Raw genomic sequence first — 27992 nt, 5'->3', positions numbered from 1 at the left:
TATTTTCCAGCAGTAATCATTCGATTCCGATGCATACTTCTGAATGCGGATGCACATTGCAGAGAGTCGTGTTTCACCCCCCGCCTCTGCTCATACTTTCAATTGCATTTCGATGTCTTGTTCATCGGATTGGCATTTTTCATTGTCTTCTTCACTCTTTTCCTCACAATTGTCCTTCGTCGGCTCCCAGGGCTGGCCTCTATCCACTAGTTTTGCATCTTCAACACGTGGGCTCTTTTTATTGCCATAAAAGCAATACAAAACCATCTGAGCCAACCCCAGTGGCACTCCAACAAAATTTGGTGCCTGCGCAAAATATGAAATACACACGAAGCAACAACCACTTAGCGGTAGTTTCAAATAGGGTTCTTACTGCGCGATATTGTTGGGTCATATAAACTGATCACATGGATTTCATCATACAAACTTGTAACAACAATTTAATTATTATATTATTACCATGATGACAATATCTCTGCTGAGAGAGCCATACACCATCCACAACACACTTCCCAGGAAAGCGAACAACGAGAAATAGAAGCTCGGCATGAATTCCACGCTCTTCGTTTGGATTACCATTCTCTGAATAGTAATAAACACAGTAAAAAGACATTAACAATAGGCACTATCAGTAACAGCCAGTAACAATAATGGATGCTGAAAGCTGTTGAGCCTTTCAAAATTACGAAAATTTTGAAAACTAGACAGGGCAGGGTAAAGCTTACAAGGACCGATAGCGGCGAAGCGTAGAGAATGACAGTCGCTACCATTCCTGCCGTTCCTACAAGAAACCTTCTTATGCTTGTGGTCATGTACACCACAAAATGAAGCTATTGCAATACTCCCAAACACCACCAACGCACAGGCGACCATCCCAACCATTTTCCTCTACATACAATTTATAGAGAGCGAGACAGTAAGTGTAGTTCGCCCAGATTGCATTAATTTACCCAAGCGGCTATTCAGTTAATATTTACATTGGAGGAAGTATGCTGAAATTCCAATATTACCTTGGGTTTAGGTGGAGCAAATATAAGATAGATGCAAACAAAGCAGCACTCGATAAGGAGGCCAATGCCATTCACAACCATAACTACAATGTTATCCCACCCGTTGCTGATAAGAGGGGACCCATAGAACGTATAGAGAAGACAATTGAAGAGCGCTATTGTGTATGGTAATCCCGAAAAGCTCTCTGTCGTTCTCTTCTCTATCACCCTCTTGAATGTTGTACTGTGCACCAATATCACAAAAAATCAAATTAGTCCTATACCCAATATGGTGCTTTATTCCTTGTTTAATTTTAGAATTTTGCACACAATACTCACATTGGTGCACCATACATGAGCAAAGCAAAAGCACTTCCTGTAATGTGTCATGTCAAATCAGAGAAATCAGTGGACATGATTAACATTTTAGTTCATACACGACTAAGACGACTATCTCAAATGCAAAAAAAAAAATAGGTTTGAAGTGATCTATAAAAACGGAAATTCATATGTCTTATTAGAAAGGACTGAGAGACCTAAAATTCCAACCCCCAAGCGTATGAAGTTGTTCATCATTTCTTTGTTCTCAAACGCTGAGTTCCTTACTAGCGTCACTAGGAAAACAAGAATGCCTCTCAGCGGGGAGGTGGTGCAAGTCTTGTGCTTGCAGCATTTGCAGTATGGGCATACAACTATGAGAGGGTGGGTGTATACTTATACCCCTTTCATCACTTGCAATTTACTTTGCTTTCTCTGTGTCTCCAAGATATTCTCTCACTTGTTGGGCGCCGATGCAAATAAACGTCATGCAGCATGAAAAAGTGGACTTGAGTCTTGACCACATTAAACAAAGAGAAAAAAGTACATGTTATTCATGGTTTTTAGTTGATCGTACCTCTGCAAATGCATTTCATGCCTTCCTCGCAACTGTTGACAACAACACAATGTTTAGAATTGTACTCCTATCCCACAGGCATGCAGACAATTAGTATTTTAGTATTCTGAAAGTGTCACAACGTTTCCTTTTGCATATGCCCCGGGTCATCTTACTTTTTCCACATATATAAGAACGTTTCTCAGGGCATCTCTCTATTTGAATATTTCCTCTATTTTGCCTCATAGGTACCTGGTATTCATTTCGCAGTTTAAAAAGCTGTAACTAAAAAGAATTCCGTCAATGCCAATGAAACGCTCTTCTCCACCGCTCCTATGTTTGAATCTTTCCTCTAATATCCTGGATTCCTTTCAGTATTAAAATACGTGGGAGGTGCTTTTTTCTCTACGGTTTAAATGCAACCTCAACAACTGTTTTACACTTTATTCCAGTCAATAAGCCCATGCATAGTATGCCAACTTTTGCAATATATATATACCTATGGGGCAGAGATTTGAGATATTAATGTTATATGCATCTCACACTGGGTTGTTTTGTGTTTATTAATTTTGTTGGTGTATGTTCATTTTTAATAAAAATTATTCAATAAATTTTAGAATAAAATAATTATAATTTGGAAAATAAAAGGAATATTTTTTAAAATAAAAATATTTAATTTTAAAATTATAATTAATTAAGTTATTATTTTAATTGGTGATTTTAAACTTAATTTTTTGTGGTTAGATGAGGATTTTTTTAGTTAACTAATTGACTTATCCAATTCTTAAGACTTAATAATTTCCAATGGTGTAATGAAACAAGGATATTGTTAATCATTTTTTCTACATTTTACTGTGTGGAAAATTAGAAACTTATGATGATTTGGGTGGACTTTCCCCCACCATCATGGACACATAAAGTTTCATATGATATTTAACTAGATGACTTGTATGCATGGGTTGGATAACAATGTTGTGGATTATGTGATATCAAATATCTCTATATACAACTAAATAGTCAAATTTGACTTTTTAATACCATGAGCCCAATAGTGATGATATTCTTTTGACCCTATAAACTTTTTCATGAATAAAAGTTTCATTTAAACTCTAAACTTTGTCATACATAAGAGCTCCATTGAAAAGAACTCTAATAAATAAAGGCACTTTCTTTTGATAAAAATAAAGTTGATCTCTTCTTAAACTTAAATACAAAATTAAATATCATATCATATAAGAAGTTATTTTATAAAATATCCATGATATTAAAATTATATTATAGTTAAGTTTAAGAAGAATCCATGGTGCAATAAATAATTATATAATACAATAAAATTAAGATACTATAAAGACATGGTTCTTCCTTATCTTGAAAAGTATCTATTTATTTTCATTTGAGTAAATAAAATAATCAACACTATTAAAATAAAGTTTTACTCTCACGAGATTGCATAGTGAAACACCATGGCATGTAAAAAGCTATCACCTTAGAAGATTAAAAATGAAAGATACTTTCTCGTAACACCAACACCAACACTAACACCAACTTTCATAACCTTCTAAATCATCAAAATTATAACAACATTTAAATGATTCTCTTAATGCAATTCAAATATTAAAATAACATTTAAAAAAATTCAAATAGGCTTTTACTTTTCTTAATACTAGTAAACCAATATTTATTTTAATATTATTTATTTTAAAATATGAATAATTATTATATCATAAATTTATATTATTAATTCATTATATAATACATGATTCTACTACATAGTATATAAATATATGTATACTAATTTGTACATGTCATCTTTTACATTTTAACCAACATCATAATAAATAAATGCACCTTACTTTAAATATAAATAAATAAATTTGAGTTGTTTTAAGGTGATTGGTATAGTGTTTTATTATAATATTTTTTCCACATCTAATAAGTTAATACATTACACAATATCCATATTTTTTAAAAATTTATAAATAAACAAATAAAGCTGACTTCTTTATGATGGAAAATTTTGTTATAATGTTATATTAACATATTTATTTTTTAAAATTTTATATTTTTAAATATTATTTATTAATAGTATAATAAAAATAAATTTATTATATAAATAATATTAAAAATAAAAACTATAATAATATTGTAACAAAAGTCATGTAGAGGTATGCAACTGTTTATTCGTAAACATGATTTGTGTGCATGTAGTTTTTAGTTTATTAGTTAAAATGTTATGTGTAAAGAAGAAGATGAACTTATATTTCAAGTTTAGAGATACAAGGAAAGTTTAGGTCTAACTAATTGCTAAAAACAAAGATAAAATAAGACCAAGTATTTTGAAACTAATTCCAAACTATTCTATTTTAGTTTCTAATTTCAAAGTATTGAATCTTAATTTCTAAGAGTATTCTTAATTGAGGAAAAACATGATGTTTTGGTAATATCATTTTTTTCAAGCTCATCTTATTTTTATTGGTATTTATTTACATGGAATGGGAGAACAAGTTATTTTTTGTAAGAATTACTTTTAGCTGACTTTTTTCCAAAATGACATTTGCGTGTTGTTTTTTGGTTTAGTTGTCTAGTGATATTTACAATTATTAGTTTTATAGATAATTTATTTCTTAGAACAAATAAGTAAACAATTAGAGTAGTTTGACATTTGTTTCACTTTGCATCAGATCAACAAACACGAATAGACAATAGAAAAGGGTTTTTGTTGGTTATTAGTTTTCAGGAGTTCTATTGTCTATGTGATAGTCTCACCCAAGGTTCTAGTATGAGTTGCAAGGGATTCAGCAACATGCATGTCATTGTGTGCACACATGTGATCCAACTCATTCAGCGCACTCACCAAGGCAAAGACAAGAAGCAAGTCCAACTGGAGTTGAACATGTACTTCGGCAAGTTGATGTGCATGACCACCAACACACACTTGAAGATCAGCATGAACATTATGTATCAGTGTGTTGCTGGTTCAACCGCACCCAAGAAGACCATGCGCATGTTACTAGACAAGTTGGATGAAGGGGCCGAACCAATGCACCGGTTGCAACGGAGGCAAGAGTTCGCTTTGGCGAGATGTCACCATGGGGTGCATGCACACCATCACGAACGACCAAGATTGGAATAAGCTCACCACCTTCACCATCACAAGCATGCCAAAGAGTTGGTCTCACGACAATAGACCGAGTTTCAATGATGTCTTGCATGGCTTGCTCAAGCCATTTCGTCTCACATGAGAACATGTGCTTTGTAATGTAACGTCATGTCAAGTGTAAGTTCAAGTGTCAATAGTTGGATGTAACAGTCATAGAGTAGATGAAAAGTCATGAGGGTAGATGAACTGTCACAAAGGGGAATGTTAAGGGTCACCCAACCCTTTGCTATAAATAGAACCTCATAACTCATTGTAAAGGCTTTTGGTCAGCCAAGCTTCCAATAAGACTATCTTGGAGAGAGCTTGGACAGTATTGTAATGCGCCTTCACTTCTCCACTGCATGGAGCTAGTTCATCTCTTTGGAGGAGCAGGCGGGTGTGGTTGTAATGTTCCACTGTTGGGGCTAGTGGGTTGACATGGATGTATTGTATCATTGGAACTTACACTTATTTATATCATAAGAGCCAACACGTTTTCATGCATATGTTGTTATAGTAGTTGGACTGTTTCAGTTGATGTAGTAATATATGTTGCTTAACTTGCATAGTTGTGTATGAACTGTTTTTTATGAAATTCTATGAATCTTATTGCAGATGTGTTGTTGGTTTAACCATCACTTTGGATTTCCAGTTGACTTGCTTTCCATCTTGTGGTGCATCTTCGCTCGTGTGTTCCCTTCCCATCCGACCATTGTTACAGGTTTCCAAGGGGTGTACTCATCTCAACCCACCTGTGTTAGAACCTCTCGTGCACCTTCCTTAACTCACTACAACGGTCACGCCCTTTCTACCAATAGAGTTATCTTACTTGCCTCTGTGCAAAATTGGAGTCAAGGCATTACTTTAAGACCCACTGGTTGGACTCCTACACCAAATGGTCTGAGGTCTAATTGGGACTTCTTACTCGGGAGATCCCCTTGACATGTTGGGGGGTTCAGCACTGTCAATATTTCTTGTGCTAGAAGGAGGGTGAGATGACAAGCTATGTCTCCTCATCTAGTTTTGAGCCTTTGCATACTTTTCATGGATTCTTGCACTCTTCTCCCTCCATGATGTTTCTCGAATCGTGAAGATGTCTCCATCACGTGGAAGTTTTTCGATCTCTTGTCCACTTACACATATGTTGGTGAAGGCGAAGTGGCCTGGCATGAGTACTTACATGCCTTTCTTTCCATGCTTCATGAGGAAGATGAGTGTTCTAACAAACAGGCCAACTTGATGCTTCCACACACACTTCGTGAATCTCCATGTCGATGGTTGCTCAACCTACCAGCCGACAGCATGCACTCACTTGAGCACTTCTATGATCTCATTGAAGACACTTTCTATCATTTTGATCCAAACCATATTGACCAAAAAATGTTATAGAAATGGAAAGCTCCACATGAATTGATCATGGATTTTTTGTAGCACTTTTGTGACCTACAGTTTCAAGCTCCGAGGAGCCAGATGAAATTTGCCTATCTTTGGGACCAATTCAAGTATTGCCTTAAGAAAATTACTCATCCCAAGAAGAGGCTTGAAATCAAACCTTGCTCAACATTCTTCAGTGAGGGAGCTATGCAAGATCATTTGGATGCGGTCATTGTCTCGACTTACTTTCTGCTTTCCCCTCATTCAACAACTCCACCACTACTGAGTGATGTTGAGGATCATGCTCACACACTTGTTCAACTTTCACATCCTCCCAACATCACTTCACTTAATTTTTTCACAATATTGGTTGTGATTCCCTCAAGTTCCCATATGCATTATGTTCCATGACCTCCATATTTGCACTCGAGTGTTCCTCTGGATGATACTGGCTTGTGTTTGTCCATTCCAGACTCTTCACTTATTGTGAACGAGGAACAAGCCACTGATGGAGTTGGTGTTGCACAACCAACATGCGTTGTCATTCACAAAGAGTGTGAGTTGGAGCTTGAGCATCATCACTCGGCGAAGGATGACTCCCGTCTGTTTGAGCCCCCTCCATTCTTTCCTAACATCATTGGTGAACCTGCCATCCATGATTCCACATGTGTGTCTTCATCCACAGACACACCCATTGTTGATCACTCGCAAGACTCACTGGATGTCGGTTCATCATTCGACAACGAAGAGGATAAGTTATTCATTGAAAATCCACTTAATCTTTCATCTATCTCTTCTGGAAACATGGAGGATGTGTTTGTTCACTTTTCATCTACCCCTCTAACTCATTCATCTGATCATGAGTATGCAGATGAAATAATTGATTTTTCTGATCGTGGCGGTCGTGATCCATTTGTTTCCGTATTTGATCATGATCATGAATCTATCACAGTTGATCTTTCAAAGCCATCAGTTTATGATGATCTATCTGATGAAGAAGTTGAAGCACCCAAGACTATCAAGGCACTTCATCCCAAGCTGATGGTTATGTTAGGTCCTCAATCAATTGGGGTTAGTCTCACTTCCAATCATGAAACTATTCAATCACCCAAGGCTCCTCAGCACTCAGATGTATGCATTGAAGATCCATCTCACACACAGATCATACTTCCTCCACTTGAACTGCACAATCCCATCACTCATGCATTGGAGGAATCTTACATTGCAAGTGCTCATTCGCGACACAAGTTATCTTTGCTTCTTTCATTTTCTTGCATGTCACAGTCAAGAGTGTGCTTATGCTTCAAAGTTTCATGCATTGTCACATAGCACTATGATAAGGCCACGGACTACTTGTATTCACTTATGTCATGTGGGAACTTTAAAACACAAAGTGTGGCTGTCTTCATTGTTATATCTTTATTGTTTAATGGTTCGCACAACTGGGTTGCTCGTAGAACAAGCCTTCACCAACATGGGTCAACCAATGTGTCGGTGCCTGCATTAGAAATATCACTTCACATGATTAGTCCCATGCATCGTTAGTGTAGGAGTAGAAGTAGTGTTTTCTTTCAATTTTTTGCTCACATGCTTGTTTATTTACGTGATTTGTTTGCTTGTTTGTTTTCGTGCTTATTTTCTTACTCTCTTTGCTTTCATTTGCTTCTGCTTTTAATTTTATTTGTTGTTTGTTAGTTCGCTTGTTTCATTCGTACAGTCTTCATTTTTAGTTCGTAGGTTAGTTTCGCATGAAACCATGTATGTCTCTTGAAATGAGCTGGGTGAAGTATAAGAGGGCTTGTACATCTATTACTACTTGGTTATCTATCATCTTACCTCTGTATGAAGAGCTTGTTACTTTTAGTCTGTGATACGTCGAAGTAAAATATGTACTGTTCGAAGTGAAGCTTGGTGAAAACACAATGCTTGCGCGCTAACTAGTGTCACCTTCCCTAGTCAGTTCTTTTTTGGGTTAACCCTTGTTAGCTTAGTCATGTAGAGTAAGGTGAGGGGGAAAACCTTAATAGGCACGTCAGAGATATAATAAACTACTTCTTTGCAGGAACAACTTCTTCTACTCTCAATAAGTTGGGATCCCTCTTTAGCCTCTGAAATGAATAAGTGTTATACATAATTGAAAAAAATTAAATGAAAAAAATGAAAAACTAAAAAAAAAATTCAAATGAAAAATGAATAAGGTGAAACAAGAGAAAGGCTTCCTACATAAGGAGGTTATGCAAGTAACTCCACCAAGGTACTGACCAGGCTCACGGGTAGCGGAACCATGATTGTGTTCCTATGTGACTCTGTGAGGGTATCGTCCAGGTCTACTGGTAGTGGAGCAACACCACAGATGAAACTAAGACTCTAACAACTATACTGCTTGTGTACCTATATACCCCTCAACCCAAATTGAAACAACTATGTTTCCTTGGCTTGGAATGTGTGTCAATCGACCAAGAGCTTGGAAAATGCTACATCCTTCAATCAAGCTAGTGTGAAACCAAAATGAGTTGAGAACTAAACAATACTTCCAAAGGTGTTAGACTTGATTTTCACGAACAAGGTCCATTCAGAGAGATGGATTTCTACTAGTGTGTCGCCAAGTGGTGTAGTGGCTACAACCACCCTCTAAAATTTTGCCTTAACTTTGTTTTGGAGCCTCCCTACCAACTTTTCACAGTAGCTTGCTTTGCTTCATCAAGTTCAAAAGCTTCAGTGTTTTTCTTGCACAAAGGCAGCGTGTCGATCATAGCACGATACATTCCCCTCACAGGCTGATCACCCGGACTTGGTCCAGCTACAAGCTGATTAGCTCCCCTGTTGAGTTCCAAAACTGCCTCTCTCTTAAGCAACTTTCTCATCCTTATTCCTTTGTTTTTCCATGAAAAATGCATCCTTAATCATTAAAAGCCATTACACATTGCCTCAAGGAGTATATTTCAATGATTTACAAGTTATATTGTTATGTTTGTTATTTGAATAGGTTTTGGTATTTCAGCTACGAAACTCAGCCACATTCCGCAGCTAACTAGCTGTTTCGTAGCCATCTCCATGCTTTTGTAGGTTACAAGTGTCAAGAGAAGAAAAGGACCACATGGATAGCTTGGAAAATGTCAGAGCATGGATTTGGCCAAGATCGATGTGGAGGACTCTGATCAAAGGGAAGTCAACTGAAGAAACCCATGGCAAGTAGGACTCTGTTTTTACACGATTCTCAGTGATGGATCCGAGGTAGTCTCCTGAAGCCAAGGACCTCATCTGCCACCTGCACAAACAGAATCCAACAGCCACTATTAGAAGATTTATGTTTCAAGGCAACCGAAGACAAGAATTCCGCACACATTACCTGTCTACGTGTTTTGTTATAGCTAATTTCTCTCTTCAAACAATTGTATATTTTTCCTATAAATACCAGTGTGTAGAACGCAGAACAAGTTCAAGTTTTTTCTTATGTAATAGTGCAAATTTTTGCTTTGTAGTGTGAAAAACTTAGTGCTCTATTTTAATATAAAAACTCTGTTTTCAATGGATACCTAAAGCGCTTGTGAAGTGTTGATTCCATGTTCATAATGTGAGACCTTGCAGAGGGCCCATGCGTGGTCAAGGGTACATGTTTTTATTTCTGTTTGTCCTTCTTTCTTTTTTTAATTGTAAATTCACTATTTTTTATCATGTTACTATGTGTATCATGCAGCTTATGTCATTTTTCACTAACTCAGAGTAGTTGTATTCCAGCGTATAATATTCCTTTGGTTTTCATTGATTTTTAGTTTCTTAACTGTATCTTTAAGTTGATGGCAGTAGCATAAATTGATTTATTTCATCTGTTGTTCCTTAGTTTCTAGATTTTAAATTAAGCTGTTCAATACCATTTTTTTATTAGTGTAGTCACTCATGATATAAATGAATGTATCCAAAAGCCTTTCAGTTGAAAGTTAATCCTAAAACTAAGTGGTGAAATGTTACATTTATGAATGAGTCCTTCATTACAATTGTTGTTCACTAGTCTTTGAGTTAAGCTAGTCAATGCCATTTTCTTATCAGTTTAGTAACTCATAATATAAATGGATATTTCCAAAAACCCTTTCAGTTAAAGGTAAATCCTAAAACTAAGTGGTGAAATGTTTAATTTATGAATGAGTCTTTCCTTACATTTTCATGTTTACTTTTCTTAGAATGATGAAGAATGAAATCTCTCAAATTGCTATCATAAGAAGGTAGTTCTCCCTGGATTATGTAGCAGAGTGACAACAATACTTCATTTAGCCTTGCTTTCAAAATAGAATAGTTGCAATTTCATTTGTATTTTTCACTTAGTTCAGTTGCAATTTCATCTTCATTAGTTCATTAATATTTAATTCTGAAAATAGATTAGATAGTAGAGGTAACCTTATTTCCAGTGTTTCATTTTTGGTTTATCATAGACAGCTACAATCTCATTTTCTCATTTCATTTCTCTAGGTTCTTAGCAGCAGTAGATTAATATTTTGTAGATTACATCGTAGAACATTAGGAATCAAAAAGAGCAAAACCTCCAAAACAACCATAAAACTCAAAACAGTGAGGTAAGAGGGTTATCTAGCACATATGGTGCACTACACTTCATCAGTTTACAATACCCAGATTGATAATTTATGTAGCAATTTGGGACACTAAACTGACTGAGCATTTTGGCGCCATTGCCGGGGAAGTGTAGCTAAGTAGCCTTATCTCTTAAATTCATAAAAAAAATCAAAAACAACAAAACAAGACAATGACATGCATAGAGAAAGAGATTCTAGGGGTATATTTATAGCTAGGGGCAGAAGTTCGATTCCTACAACTCCACCTACTCCACCAAGGATTAGGCAAGACACACCTCCATCCTAGACTCATACTCCCAGCCATAGGATTCCTGGAATTCAAGGGGAAAAAATTCAATTAGAAGATTCTCCTATATCATCCACCAAAACAGTCCTAGGAGAGAAGACCTTTTTCACTTCTAGAGGGGAGCCTATTGTAGTTGAGGAAGTAGGAATACCTATTGAAGAAGAAGAAGAAGAAACTCTCTCCCATAATCCATTAATAGAAAAACTAGAGGACTCTGAAGAAACTATAATGGCAGAAGAAGAACAAGATGGAGAATTTTCACTATTTGGAGGAGGTGGTAGAGGGAGAGGTAAAGGAAACAGTGGAGGAGGTAGAGGTAATAATGGAGGAGGCAGAGGAAATAGGGAAATAGATAACTCATTTGAATTCCCTATAGTAGATGAGGAAACACATACCACAATGAAAAACATTTCACCATCTGTCCTCCCAAACTTTTATGGGTTGAAAAGTGAGGACCCTAAAACATTTTTGTTTGAGTTTGAAATCTTGTGCAGAACCTATGACTCTAGAAGACTCTCAAAAACTCAAATTGTTCCCTTCAACATTAAAAGGGGCTACTTTGAAATGGTTTATGGGGTTAGTCACTCAATCCATTAGATCTTGGAATGACATGAAACATGCATTTTTGGATAGATACTTGGATTATTGTATGCCTACTAATGATAAGGATGAGATGTTCAAAATGATGCAAAAGGAAGATGAGAACTTAGAGGATTTGCTTGAGAGATTCAACTACAATTTGAAAAGAGCAAAAATGAACAATTTAGATGAAGAAACTTCGATGGATATTTTGTTAAAGGCCATTAGAGATGAATGGATAGATATCCTTAACATGATGGGGAAGGGAGAGATCTCTCAACTTCCATTAAGTGACATAGCAGAACTATGTGTTCATCTCTTAATGGGGAAATCTAAAACCAGGAAAGGACCAAGAGATCCTTTTCTTGTTAGAGAAAACAAATCTACAACCAGATCTAAAAGTAGGGAAGAAATTATCAATATGCTTGATGAGTTTAAAACTAATATTTTAGGGAGCCTTAGTGAGCAGCTAAACACCCTCAAAATCCAAAACAAGAAGAAAATAAAGGATGATGTTTTAGCCATATTTTTTCCAAAATGCAGAAAGAAACATGCTCTAAAGGAATGCCCTTTAGATGCAAAAATTGTAGAAACTTGTATGATTTGTTTAGAAAGTCACAAGACCAAGGATTGTCCTTCAATCCCACGTCTTAAGGCTATCTTTCAAGAGGAAACGGTCCCAAATCCTGTTGAATCTCTTTGTTTTGTTACAAGAAGACCTTGGCAAGGGCAACAAAATCAAGGATTTAACAATCCATGTATTTTCAACCCCCACCAAACTGGAATTCTTGGCAGCAACCTTGGCCTCAACCTAAATCTCAGTATCAATCTCAACAATGGGAACAAAGGGTACAAATCGTTATGGGAGATTTTCTTAATATAATCAATATCCTCCATCTTATTAGAGCTATCCTCCCTCACAAAATCAGCAGCAAAATTAGCAACCACAACTTCCAAATCAAAGCCCTCACCTTTCATTGCCATTACCACAACAACCTCCACAATAAAGTCAAAATCCCAAACTCTTACTTCCATTTCAATAATAATGAAATCAACTACCAGCCCAACCATTGCCAAATCCCAATAATAAAAACCCTCAGAATGCTTACATGGTAGAAGGACAACAATTTCCTACTTGCATGATTGCTCCTCTAGATCTTAATGATGTTCAACTTAGATCTGGTAGGATATTAGAGAAGGAAAAACCTTCTATAGATATTCAAGAACAAGACACTTTTGAGGAGGATTCTCTAAAAGTCATTAAAAGTTTTGAGGGGACATCCCTCCAAAAGCAAAACACTGAAAAAGTAAAACAAAAAGAGTCAATAAACACAACTCCTATAATTGAGCAACCAGCATCTACTTCTACACCTCCTTCTCCTGAGAGATTACAAATTGATAGAGGAGTGGAAAAACAAATTTTGTTGCCCAATTATGACTTCCTAGATGAATTGAAGAATGTTTGTATCAAGATTCCTTTGTTACAAGCCATTAGAGAAATTCCAATTCTAGCCAAGACAATAAAGGAGTTGAGCATCAAAAGACAAGGAAGAAAACTAAGAGAAACAAAAAGAATTCACCTAGTAGGAAATATAGTAGATATCATGGTGAGAAAGATTGCCATGCAGAAATATGTGGATCCAGGAAGTCCAATTGTCTAGACACACATAAATGGGATTGAAATTCCAAACACATTGATTGACTTAGGGTCAGCAATAAACATTATGAGTAGACAGACTATGGAGCAGCTTAAACTTCCTAACCTTCTTTACACACCTACCTTACTAAAACTTGCAGATAGATCAGTAATTAAACCAGATGGTGTGCTAAAAGACATTTCAGTCTCCTTAGATTCTTGGGAATATCCTATTGATTTCATGATTTTAACTCCCAAGAATAATCTAGGAGGACACCCACTCATCTTAGGAAGACCTTGGCTGGCCACAGCTGATGCTTTTATTATTTGTAGATCTGGTGACATGTGCATTTCTGATAGTAATTGAAAAAAGAAATTTACTTTTTATCCTCTAGCAAAAGCAATCATAGAAATAGATGACGAGGAATGGATCGATGATGAAGATGTTATTCAGCCTATCTTTACTATATCAGAAATTAGTGAAGATAGTCAAATTTTGAACACATTGGAAAATTTTGAAACATCTTCAGAATATGATCATGCACAATTCCAGGAAAAATCTAATGTTGAATACTTATCATCTAGGCAGATTTCTCTTTACTTTATGGAAGAGTTTGGTAGCTCTACAATTGAAATTTTTCCATGTAGGACATTGAATGTAAACAAAAACTTGGAGAAACTACAACAAGAATAGCTAACCAAAATATTACAAAAACATTCTGTTGCATTTGCATGGGAGTATACTGACATGAAAGGTATTGATCCTAAGACTTGTATCCATCATATCTATATTGAGGAAAACAGTATACCAATTACACAACCTCAAAGAAGGATGAATCCAAATCTTAGGGAGATTGTGAAAGAAGAGCTCCAAAAGTTACTCAATGTAAACTTCATTTACCCAATCTCAGATAGCCAATGGGTTTCTCCTTTGGTAATTGTGCCTAAAAAGAATGGTAAATGGAGGGTGTGCATTGATTACAAAAAATTGAATAAAGCAACCTTGAATGATCGCTTTCCTTTTCCCTTTATAGATCAAGTATTAGATACATTAACAGGTAAAAAGTATTTCTCATTCTTGGATGGTTTTAGTGGTTATAATCAAATTTAGGTAGCACCTGAGGATCAAGATAAAACCACATTTACTTATCCATGGGGAACTTTTCGAGTGCTTCCTTTTGGGTTATGTAATGCACCAGCAACATTACAAAGAGTAGTATTAGGAATTTTTTCTGATCTAATACATGATTGTGTAGAGGTATATATGGATGATTTTACAGTTTATGGTAACACATTTGAAGAAGCTTTGGGAAATTTTGAAAAAGTCCTTTAAAGATGTAAAGAAACAAACCTTTCACTAAGCCATGAAAAATGCTTTATGATATTTACAGAAGGTATTGTTTTAGGACATCACATTTTAGGAGATGGGATTAAAGTAGACAAATCAAAAGTTGAAGTCATCTCTAGGTTACGAATTCCAAAATGCCAAAATTATGTTAGAAGTTTTCTAAGATTTATAGGATATTATAGAAGGTTTATAGAAAACGTTACCAAAGTAGCATCTCCACTCTTCAAATTTCTTACAAAAGATTGTGAATTCAAGTGGAATCCTGATTGCCAACTAGCATTTGAAACCTTGAAAGCAAAAATATCTGAAGCACCTATCTTAAGAGGACCAAATTAGAAACTTCGTTTCCATATTTCTACAGATGCTTCAGATACAGCTCTAGGAGCTGTATTTGGACAAAAAGATTTGATTCCTTATCCTATTTACTACACAAGTAAAAATTTGACTCCCGCTGAGTTGAACTATATTGTGACTTAAAAAGAGTTCTTAGTTATTGTTCATGCAATTAACAAGTTTAGACACTATATAACAGGCTATGAAACTTTTGTTCATACAGATCACTCTGCAATTAGATATTTGATGAATAAACCTATTACTAATGGAAAAGTTACAAGATGGATTTTACTTTGCAAGAATTCAACATTACTGTGCTAGATAGACCTGGAAAACAAAACACATTTGCTGATTTCTTGTCTAGGATTCAGAATATCAAAGAAGACTCTTCGGTTGAGGATAAGTTTCCTTATGAATATTTATTTGTAGTAACTACTCAAACTCCTTGGTTTGCAGATGTTGCTAACTACTAGGTTATAGGTAAGTTACCTTCACATTTATTTCCTAGAGAGAAAACAAGGATTATTCAAAATATAGCAAGATATTCATGGATCACTAACGAATTGTATAAAACAGGGCCAGATCTTATGATTGGAAGGTGTGTCAGGGAAGATGAAATGCCTAATATTCTCAAAGCATGTCATGACGAGCCATGTGGTGGACACTTTGTTGACAAGAGGATAGCCTATAAAATCCTTTCTTTAGGATATTATTGGCCATCCATCTTCAGAGATGCTAAAGAATATGTCAGAAGGTGCGACAACTACCAAAGGGTAGGGAAACTTGCTCCCTCAAATGAAATTCCATTACAACCTCAAGTACTTATTGAACCCTTTGAAAAATGGGCTTCAGACTTTATTGGACCTATTAATCCTCCATCCAAGCAGAAAATGTATATATTGGTGTGCACTGATTATGTCACCAAATGGGTAGAAGCCAGAGCATTACTTTTTGCTAAAGAAAAATCTATAGTTAGTTTTATTTTGGAGGATATTTTTACTCACTTAGGTGTTCCAAGACAAATTGTGATAGATCAGGGAACTCAATTCCCATCCAAAACGATGGAGAGGCTTATGGAAGAGTACAAGATCAAGCATAGAAAATCCACTCTCTATCATCTACAAGCAAATGGTCAGGTGGAGTCTACAAATAAAGTGATTGAAGGAATCCTCACCAAGATTGTGCATCTACATAGAAGAGATTGGGCAGAAAGGCTTCCTGAAGCCTTGTGGGCCTATATAACTACATGGAGAAACACAACAGGACATACACTTTATGAACTTGTTTATGGAAATAAAGTCCTGTTCCCCATTGAGTTCCAAGTCAAAACCTTCATGATGGCAGTTTAGTAGGGGATGGATCTATCAAAAGCTCAAAAGCATAGATTGGAGCACTTAAATGAACTTGATGAAAGGTGGTTCAAAGGACTAGTCTAGTTCAGCAACAGAGAGCTAAGTGGCATGACAAGTACATCAAGGACAAAAGGTTTCAAGAGGGAGATTGGGCACTGTTATTTGATTCAAAGTTTAAATATTTTCAAGGAAAGTTTCAAACTCATTGGCTTGGGCCATATGAGATTGAAAAAAATTTCAGTAATGGAGCAGTAAGAATCAGAACAATAGATGAGAATCAAACTCCTCTCCTTGTGAATGGTCATAGGTTGAAAATTTATCAAAAACCAATCTCAAAGGAGGAGTTCATCAAGATTTTTCGAAATAATTTTGAAATGAAGTTGGTGAAGAAGAATCCTTCTTCTCCACCAACCTTATACAGAAAACACAGGGTGAAAATCAGAAGACTCTAACACCCTATATTTTCCAAAAAACATGATTACTCATTGTGCATTCTGAAAATTCATTGTTTTACTTCATTTCATTATGTTTTACTTCTGCAAGTTTCACTCCACTCCACCACCATATTTCACTAATAATTTTTTCTTCTTCAGCATTTCTTCCACCTCCATTTTTCATTTCCATTCTATCATATTTTCATCCACACAGTCATCTCCATTTCATTCATTCATAAAGTCACATTTTGTTCTTTGTTTTACATTTCACAGCTATTCTCGTTCTGCAGCTGTTCCAGTTCCATATCTAATCTTGTTCTGCAACCAATTTGACTCTGCAATAACAGTTTGATCATTAGTTCAAAAAAAATAAAAATGAAAAGGCTAGTTCATAATAAATTTCATATGTAGGTATTGGAGAAGAAAACAACTTTTGAAGACATATCAACACCTAAGCACCTAAATAAGCAAACAAAAAAAGGCTAGCAAGCGAAAAGGTATGGTTCGAAAGGTAACCACAAAAACTTATTTCAAATAGCAATATAAAACATAAATTGTATAACTCGTATAATTACACTACTCCTTGACTTGTCATCATGCGATTTGATTGCCATGATTATTCCACCATGCCTTCCGACTTTAAATTCCTAACAGTCTCATGATTTGATCTCCATTTTTAACTCGTACTTCACTACACTTCTCCATCACATTTGTTTAACAGCTAAATACATGACATAACCCAATTGGATACGACTCTTCACAACCTTATTGTTCCTTTATTACACCGAGTTCCTTGCTTTTACTTCCATAGCCTTCTTATGTATACAAGAACTCGGATACATTAAGCACACAATCATTCATTCTATTTTCGATCCTTTCTGTGTGTAGCAGTACTTTGTCTTCCACACAGTTTACGTGTGCAGCCACTCCATTCCATACATCTTCTGCACTATTTCACGCATATAGTTTCCCTGTTTCATATACCCTATATGTTTTATCTCCTACTCATAATCGTTCTCCTTCCACATACTCTGTTATTTCATCCCCATAGCTATAACTATTTTTTCTTCCATATACCACTGTCATATACATAGTCTTCTACATGCAGATAGTGAAGGAAATTTGAAGATAAGCAGAGAATAGGAGTGATGGGTCTCATCATTAGAAAAAAACCTATAGGAGTGAAATATATGGAAGGTTATCCTCAGTTGAAAGGGATGTTGAAGAAAGCTAGTTGGCTGAGTTTCATTGAAAAATTTGATGGTCATCATAAAGAAATCACCAAGTCATTTTCTAGATCGTTTGATGGGATGGATGTGGAGATTGGTGACATAAATTTTACATTGACCGAATCTTCAATTGCTACAACAACCGAGCTACCAAAGGTTGGAGAGAGGTGGTTCAAGAATAAATAATTCCATGATGAAACTTGGAAAGTCATTCTCCAAAATCCAGGTATGGACACTTCAGTTTTTAAGAGAGGAATTCTCATCTCTGCACTTAAGGGTAAATGAGGTAGCATGCTATTAATTTTGCAAAAATTTATCACATGTGAGGGAAGATTTGGTTCCATGTATGTATATCACGTAAGATTGTTGATGATTTTTTTTGAAAATGGAACCATCAATCTCCCATTTTTCCTGTTGAATAGTTTAAGTAGAATGGCCACTACTGTTCAGAAAGATATGGAAGATATAGAAACTAATCTTTATCACCATGGTCTCATAAAAATTCTAGTTGAATATTAATTAAAGAGTGTAGGAGACACATGGGAGAACTTTTTGATCAGAAACTTTTTCCAAGATGAACCAGAATTACTTGAAGGAAGTTCTGTGAAAAAGAGTAGGAGAAGGAAAACCAGTCTTACAATTCAAAACACTCCTAGAACTTCAGCACAACAAAGCAATGAAGAAGAGCCCATCTCTGAAACATTAACAGAGATCAGAAAGCAGACAAAATGGAGGAGAAAGATGAAAGGAAAAGTTGAGGAAATCCATAAAAATACTCTTGAACCTTCATTAGAGGATGAACAATTACTTTCTGAGAAATTAGTCAACATCAAGGATTAGTTCAAGAAAGAGAAGGAGAAGGGGAAAAGAAGACAGGTTATAGAGGAAGAAAACATAGGCTCACAAAGTTTGAGGAGAAGTTCTAGACTCAAGGGTAGAATGAAGAAAGAAAAATCAAAAGAGGCTCAGTTCATAGATTTGGGAGAAGAAACTCCAACTCAGTCCCAAGATAACATCTCATTTGAGCAGAGCCCACAACACTCTCCTCAACAAAACTTTGAAAGCAGCCCAAAGAGAGTCTCTCCAGGGATTGACCCAATCCAACAACATATTTATGATTATATTGAGTCACTGGAGCAAAAGAATACATCAGTAGATCAAGGGACTTCATCCAACCCTGAGCAGCCAGCTACATCACAAGAGGCTTTGACTAGCTCACTTAAGCAGGAAATCTATGAGCTAGAGGTTTTAAATAGGCACATTCAGAAGGAAAATGAAGCCTTAAAAGAACAAAACAATCTAGATAAGATTATTCATGACAATACTATGCTTCATTTGGGTTTTTGGTATAAGAAGAACATAAAATTAAAGAGGAAAAACAAGAAGCTAAACCGAGCTCTCATTAACCTCAAGTATAGATTTCTCATGAGGAAACCTAGGATGGCAGTTGCAGTGAAGAGAAGCAAGAAGAGGTTGGATGTTTTGGCTGAAGTCTCAAAGCAAATGCAGTAAAAGGAGGTTTTTTACAATTTTGATTGCATGGGGACATGTAATAGTCTCGCAGTGGGGTTATGTTGAGTTACAAAATTGCCTCTCTCTTAAGCAACTTTCTCATATTCCTTCTTCCTTTTCTTTCCATGAAAAATGCATCCTTAATCATAAAAGGCCATTACACATTGCCTCAAGGAGTATATTTCAGTGATTTACAAGCTATATTGTTATGTTTGTTATTTGAATAGGTTTTTTTCTTTCAGCTACATAATGCAGCCACATTCCATAGCTAACCAACTGTTCGACAACTATCTCCATGCTTTTGTAGTTTACATGTATCAAGAGAAGAAAAGGACCACATGGGTAGTTTGGAAAATGTCAGAGCATGGATTGTATCCTATCCATTTGGCCAAGATCGATGTGGAGGACTCCAGTCAAAGGGAAGTCAACTGAAGAAACCCCTGGCAAGTAGGACTCTGTTTTTACACAATTCTCAATGATGGATCTGAGGCAGCCTCCTGAAGCCAAGAACCTCATCTGCCACCTACACAAACAGAATCCAACAGCCACTATTAGAAGATTTATGTTTCAAGGCAACCGAAGACAAGAATTCTGCACACATTACCTGTCTACGTGTTTTGCTACAACTGATTTCTCTCTTCAAACAGTTGTATATTTTTCCTATAAATACCAGCATGTAGAACACAAAACAAGTTCAAGTTTTTGCTTATGTAATAGTGCAAATTTCTGCTTTGTAGTGTGAAAAACTTAGTGCTCTATTTTAATATAAAAACTATGTTTTCAATGGATACCTGAAGCGCTTGTGAAGTGTTGATTCCATGTTCATAATCCAAGACCTTGCAGAGGGCCCCTGCATGGTCAAGGGTACATGTTTTTATTACTGTTTATGTTTTTTTTTTTTTTTTAGTTTAATTGTAAATTCATTGTTTTTCATCATGTTCATAATCATTTTCTAACTCTGTGTATCATGCAGCTTATGTCATTTTTCACTAACTCAGAGTAGTTGTATTCCAGCATAGAATAGTCCTTTGGTTTTCATTGCTTTTTAGTTTCTTAACTGTAGCTTTAAGTTGATGGCAATAGCATAAATTGATTTATTTCATCTGTTGTTCCTTAGTTTCTAGATTTTAAATTAAGTTGTTCAATACCATTTTCTTATTAGTGTAGTCACTCATGATATAAATGAATGTTTCCAAAAGCCTTTCAGTTGAAGGTTAATCCTAAAACTAAGTGGTGAAATGTTACATTTATGAATGAATCTTTCATTACAATTATTGTTCATTAGTTTTTGAGTTAAGTTGTTCAATGCCATTTTCTTATTAGTTTAGTAACTCATAATATAAATGGATATTTCCAAAAACCCTTTCATTTGAAGGTTAATCCTAAAACTAAGTGGTGAAATGTTTTATTTATGAATGAGTCTTTCCTTGCATTTTCATGTTTAATTTTCTTAGAATGATGAAGAATGAAATCTCTCAAATTGCTATCATAAGGAGGTAGTTCTCCCTGAATTATGTAGCAGAGTGACAACAACACTTTATTTAGCCTTGCTTTCAAAATAGAATAGTTGCAATTTCATTTGTAGTTTTGACTTAGTTTTGCTGCAATTTCATCTTTAGTAGTTCATTAAGCTTTGATTCTGCAAATAGATTAGACAGTAGCGGTAATCTTATTTCCAGTATTTCATTTTTGGTTTATCATAGATAGTTGTAATCTCATTTTCTCATTTAAGCTTTGGTTTTGTTATTAGTAGTTTTAAGTCCTTTCAATTTATGTTTTGGAAACTATCATAACAACAAGAAGAGAAGCTTTGTTTTCATTTTCTTGTTTACAAACTTTACTTCCAAATTTGACCTAAAAGCACCTTTAGCTCTCATTTCATTTCTCTAGGTTCTTAGCAATAGATTAAGATTTTGTAGATTACATTGCAGAAAATTAGGAATCAAAAAGAGAAAAACCCCCAAAACAACCATAAAACTCAAAAATAGTGAGATAAGAGGGTTATCTAGCACATATAGTGCACTACACTTCATCAGTTTATGATACCCGGATTGATAATTTATGTATCAATTTAGGACACCAAAATTGACTGAATATCCCCCGAGAAATTATGCAATTCTGGAGGGAAACCATCCTTCCCTCTAGAAATTGCACAACCCTAAATGGTAGATTGTTGGGTTCTAGAATTGCGCAATTGTGGCAGTCAACACTCAAAGTGAAAATTGCACAATTTTCCCCAACACAGCTGCTCAGCCTAAAATTTGTACAAATCTGGGTAGCAGTCAACTTCTCTGCCTAGAAATTGCACAAATCTCTTGGGCAGCTAGCCTAGCTCCCAGCCAAAAATTCGCATTTTCTCCTAGCAGTCGAACAGACTCTTACATGTGTAGCTGAGTTGATTGGTTACCTCTGGGACCAAGCAAAATAGAATTGCATGCATGGACTACTTCTCCCAAGGCAACATGCAAAGAAATACCTTGTTTTAGGGATCTATGTTTATCAGTTGGAGGTTACATGCAAGGAAGTGTTACTTTCCCTAGATTTGTGGCATGCGCATCACAAACTCGATGTTATCAAAACTCATAAACCGAAAATCGTAGAGATAATTCCTCACATCAATCTTGCAACTCTAACATACCACATCACATCTATGAGCTATGAAGACACTCAGCTCAGTTGTTTTGGGGTAAGCGCACTTTCCATAAATTGTGTTGTATTTCTGGCGCTTTTTTTATTTCGCTTAGTATGAACATTGTCTGCTTGATTTCAGTGAGTGCTTGTTGTCTTTTTTATACATATTAGATTATATTATAATTGTTTCAATTTTTGTTGCTATCTCATTGTTGTCGGATGCATGAAGTTGTTTTTCACGAACGGTCGTCGATTCAGCGACTCACCTCAACCACATGCACGTTGTTCCATTTTCTGAATGTGTCATTCATTGTTTACACGCATGATCTTTCACTTATGCTTACATTTAGTATCACCATGCATTCGCACTCACATTCACATTCAATTTCTTGTCGGTGAGTCTGGGCAACCTTGGCCCAAAATCTGCCTTCACTGAGATAACATTACGCAATCTAGGGAAGGAAGGCTCTCTCTTCCTCTCCATAAATGCGCATTTCTACCCAGGCACTATCCTCTAGGACTATTTTGCACATTTCTAAGGGACAGTGACTGCTGGCCCAGAAAATTGCACAATACAGTCATTGAGCCTGCAGCCATTGCTAACTCAGATTGCGCATTGCACAATTCTAGCAGTCAGTAGCCAAACTAGACTGTGCATTGCATAGTTCCAGTAGTCAGTTAGTTTCCCAGCAGCCCATACTATGCCTTGCATAGTCTTTTCAGTTAGTCTCCCTACCTCCTGGCCAAAATTGCGCAACCTTTATGATCAGTCACACAGGTATGTTGTAAGTCAATTCTCAAGTTCATTTTGTTTTTTCACTGACAAATTTCTTGTCATGAGTGTTACCATGTCTCTAGGTATTGCAGGTGTTCATCTGCCTCTCAATAGTGCAGGTACATTGGTTTCCAAGAGAGAAGAGTCGAAGACACTGTTAAAAGTACACCTGGAGATGTAGTCGATCAAATTTCTATGAGCTTGCCTACTCACAAAGATATCAAGTTGTTCGTAGGCAAGGACATCAAGATATGACAATAGTAACATCACAACAAGAAACATCATGAACAGAAGTTGAAGGCGGCATACCAAATGCAATGAATGCAAGAGGAAGGTTGTTGACAACACAGAGGCAGAACAAAGTTGCAAGCTCAAGCAAATCCACTGATGATGAAAGAAACTTTGGAGACTCGGACTATGAGGTGACGGCACGACATGAAGAACGCGTGAAGACAGAGAATGGAATAAAGAAAGAGTTGAATGTGCTGAAGTAGCAACTCAAGGAAGAACATGAGGTTGCATGGATAGACAAACGAGTTGTAGCAGGAATAAGAACAATAGTTGGTGCAACATGCACTCACTAATGAAACTGCGCCCATACAAGTTATAGATCTATCCTAGCATCTAGCTTGGAGTAGACATGGTAAGCAGTGCTATAGATCAAATGCAAGGGATTCAACAACATGCATGTCATTGTGCTCATGCATGCGATCCAACTTATTCAACACACTTACCAAGGCGAAGACAAGAAGTAAGTCCAATGGGAGCTGAACATGTCCTTTTGCAAGTTGATGCGCATGACCACCAACACACACTTGAAGATCAGCATGAACATTATGCATCATTTTTTTTGCTGATTCAATCGCACCCAAGAAGACCATGCACACGTTAGCAGACAAGTTGGATGAAGGGGCCGAACCAATGAACCGGTTGCAATGGAGGCAAGAGTTTACTTCGGCAACATGTCACCATGGGGTGCATGCACACCATCACGGATGACCGAGCTTGGCATCAACTCACCACCTTCACCATCACAAGCATGTCAAAGAGTTGGTATCACCACAACAAACCGAGTGTTAGTGATGTTTTGCATGGCTTGCTCAAGCCATTTCGTCTCACATGAGCACATGCGCATTGTAATGTAACGTCATTTCAAGTTGAAGTTCAAGTGTCAATAGTTGGATGTAACAGTGAAAGAGTAGATGAAGAGTCATGAGGGTAGATGAACTGTCACAAAGGGAAATGTCAAGGGTCACCCCACCCTTTGCTATAAATAGAACCTCATAACTCATTGTAAATGCTTTTGGTAAGCCAAGCTTCCGATAAGACTATCTTGGAGACAACTTGGACAGTATTGTAACGTGCCTTGGCTTCTCCACTGCACTGAGCGAGTTCATCTCTTTGGAGGAGTAGGTGGATGTGGCTGTAACGCTCCATTGTTGGGGCTAGTGGGTTTACATGGATGTACTGTATGATTTGAACTTACACTTCTTTATATAATAAGAGCTAGCACGTTTTCATGCATATGTTGTTATTGTAGTTGGACTATTCTGGTTGCTATAGTAATGTATGTTATTTAACATACATAGTTGTGTATGAACTGTTTTGTATGCAATTGTATGAATCTTGTTGTAGATGTGTTGTTGGTTTAACCATCACTTTGGATTGCCAGCTCACTTTATTTCCAGCTTCTGATGAATCTTTGCTCGTGTGTTTAATTCCCATCTGAGTATTGTTACAGGTTGCCAAGGGGCACACACATCTCATCCCACCTGTGTTAGAACCTCTCATGCACCTTCCTTGACTCACTACACCGGTCACACCCTTGCTACCAATAGAGTTATCTTACTTGCCTCTATGTGAAATCGCGGTCAAGGCATTGCTTTACGACCCACTGCTGGGACTCCTACACCAAAGAGTCTGAGGTCTAATTGGGACAACTTACCAAGGAGATCCCCTTGACATGTTGGGGGGTCCAGCAGCGTCAACATTTATGGCACTAGAAGGAGGTATAGATGACAATTTTCGACCTCTCATCCAGTTTTGAACCTTTGCATACCTTTCATGGATTCTTACACTCTTCTCCCTATGTGATGTTTCTCAAATCGTAAATATGTCTCCATCACGGGGAATTTTTTTATCTCTTGTCCACTTACACGTATGATGGTGAAGGCGAAGTGGCCTATCATGAGTACTTACATGCCCTTCTTTCCATGCTTCATGAGGAATATGTGTGTTCTGACGAACAGGCTAGCTTGTTGCTTGCACACACACTTCGTCAATCTCAACGTCGATGGCTGCTTAGGCTACCGGTTGATAGCGTACACTCACTTAAACACTTATGTGATCTCATTGAAGACACTTTTTATCATTTTGATCCAGACCATCTTGACTGAAAACTATTATAGCAACAAAAGGCTCTGAATAAATCAATCATGGATTTTTGGCAACGCTTCCATGACTTGCAGTTTCAAGCTCCGAGGAGCCAAATGCAATTTACTTATCTTCGGGACTGATTTGAGTATTGCCTTAAGAAATATGCTTGTCCCAAGAATAAGCTTGAAATCAAGCCTCGCTCAACATTCTTCAGTGGGGGAGTTGCCTAATCTCATGTGGATGCAGTCACTTTCTCAACTGAGTATCCGCCATCCCCTCATTCAGAAACTCCACCACTGCTGAGTGATGTTGAGGATCATGCTCACACACTTGTTCAACTTTCACATCTTCCAACATCACTTCACTTAATTTCCGCACAATTTTGGTTGTGAGTCCCTCGAGTTCCCATATGCATTATGTTCCATGACCTCTATTTTTTCATTTCGTTGTTCCTCTGGATGATATTATCCTATGTTCGTCCATTCTAGACTCTTCACTTGTTGTGAATGAGAAACAAACCACTGACGGAGTTGGTGTTGCATAACCAACATGCATTGTCATTCACAAAGAGTATGAGTGGGAGCTTGAGCATCATCACTTGGTGAAGGATGACTCCCTTCCGTCCAAGCCCCCTCCATTCTTTCCTAAAATCTTTGGTGAACCTACCACCCATGATTCTGCATGTGTGTCTTCATCCACGGATGCACCCATTGTTGATCACTTGCAGGACTCACTGGATGTTGGTCCATCATTCGAAAATGGAGAGGATAAGTCATTCATTGAAAATCCACTTGATCTTTCATCTACATTTTCTAAAAACACAAAGGATGAGTTTGTTCGCTTTTGATATACAATTATGTTTGATTCATATGATCGTGAGGATGCCGATGAAATCATTGATTTTTCTAATCCTGGTAGTTGTGATCCATTTGTTTCCATATTTGATCACGATCATGATTCTATCACAGTTGATCTTTTGAAGCCACCGGTTTATGATTATCTATCTGATGAAGAAGTTGAAACACTCAAGACTATTGAGGCACTTTAGCTCAAGCTGATCGTTATGTCAGATTCTCGCTCTCTTGGGGTTAGTCTCACTTCTGATCATGAAACTGTTCAATCACCAAAGGCTCCTCAGCACTCATCTGTATGCATTGAAGATCCATCTCACACACAGACCACACTTCCTCCACTTGAACTGCATGATCCCATCGCTCATGCATTTGAGGAGTCTTACATTGCAAGCACTCATTGGCGACACAAGTTATCTTTGTTTCCTTCGTTTGCTTGCATGTCATAGTCAAGAGTGTGCTTATGCTTCAAAGTTGCACACAGTCTCACACAGCACTATGATAAGGCCACAAACTGCTTTTCATGCACATGCACTCAGTTATGTCTTGTGGGAACTTTGAAACATGAAGTGTGGTTGTCTTCATTGTTATATCTTTCTTGTTTGTTGGTTCACACAACTGGGTTACTCACGGACCAAGACTTCACCAACATGGGTCAACCAATACACTGGTGGCTACATTGGAAATATCACTTCACATGATCAGACCCATGCAACGTTAGTGTAGGAGTAGGAGTAGTGTTTGCTGTTGGTTGTTCGCTTGCATGCTTGTTTGTTTACATGCTTTGTTTGATTGTTTGGTTGCTTTCTTGTTTGCTTACTCAATTTTCTTTTATTCACTTCTGCTTTTGTTTTGCTTTGTTGTTTGTCAGTTCGCTTGTTTTGCTCATACAGTTCGCTTATTTCATTCCTAGGTTAGTTTCGCATGAAACCATGTATGGCCCTTGAAATGAGCTGGTAAAGTACAAGAGGGCTTGTATAGCTATTTTTTTTTTTTTTTGTAAGTAAGAAGATTATATTATATAACAAGTATAATACAAAAAACTACAAAGGCAGTGTGAGCAGGGATGTACAATATTCCTGGGCTAATCGCCTGCTCAGAAGACGTGTTACAATTACACCAAAACGAGGCACACCACGCAGGGTGGCGATAGACAGAGCAATACATTTCTAGACCACAGGAGCTACCGTGAGTCGATGGTAGAAGTATTAGCCGAGCAACAAACACAGACTAAAGCCGAGATAACAGAGTAAAAAGATAACAGAGAAGCCAGAGCGCGAGTCAGGAAAGGGGCTGACATGAAGACTTTAGAGGTAGTAATTACCCATCTGGGCGGTGGTATCCAAGCCACTGTTCTTGACTTGGCTGTCGATCCTCGCTTGCAGCTCTTCCAGGGATGCAGGCTGAAACGCTACAGAGGTCGATGGCTGAGCAACGTAGTTCACGTTGGAAGTGGCTGGCTGCGCCACAGGAGCAGTGTTAATGGAGTTCTTGAGAAGCTGGATGAGCAGCATCATCAGACGGTTCTGGGTTTTGATCGATTCATTCACCGCGGTTAATTTGTTGTCCAGGGAGCTGTTGTAATCTGTGATCCTGGCCATCTGTTCTGTGGTGAGATTGACCTGAGTGGTGAGATTAACCTCTGTGACTGATTCCAGCGCTTTAGCAATTAAGGTTTTCATGCGCCA

At 37.0% G+C, this 27992-nt stretch overlaps 1 pseudogene; it reads right to left on the bottom strand.

Moving 5' to 3' along the window:
• Positions 1-90: 90 nt before the first annotated feature.
• Positions 91-27986, bottom strand: LOC149260123 (bidirectional sugar transporter SWEET3b-like; annotated as a pseudogene).
• Positions 27987-27992: the final 6 nt, after the last annotated feature.

Source organism: Pinus tabuliformis, chromosome 6 (assembly GCF_031772625.1).
Source record: "Pinus tabuliformis cultivar Carrire ecotype Pingquan chromosome 6, CPIR1, whole genome shotgun sequence".
Taxonomy (NCBI): domain Eukaryota; kingdom Viridiplantae; phylum Streptophyta; class Pinopsida; order Pinales; family Pinaceae; genus Pinus; species Pinus tabuliformis.
Note: the sequence above shows the minus strand (reverse complement) of the source record. Positions and strands in the feature narration are given on the sequence as shown.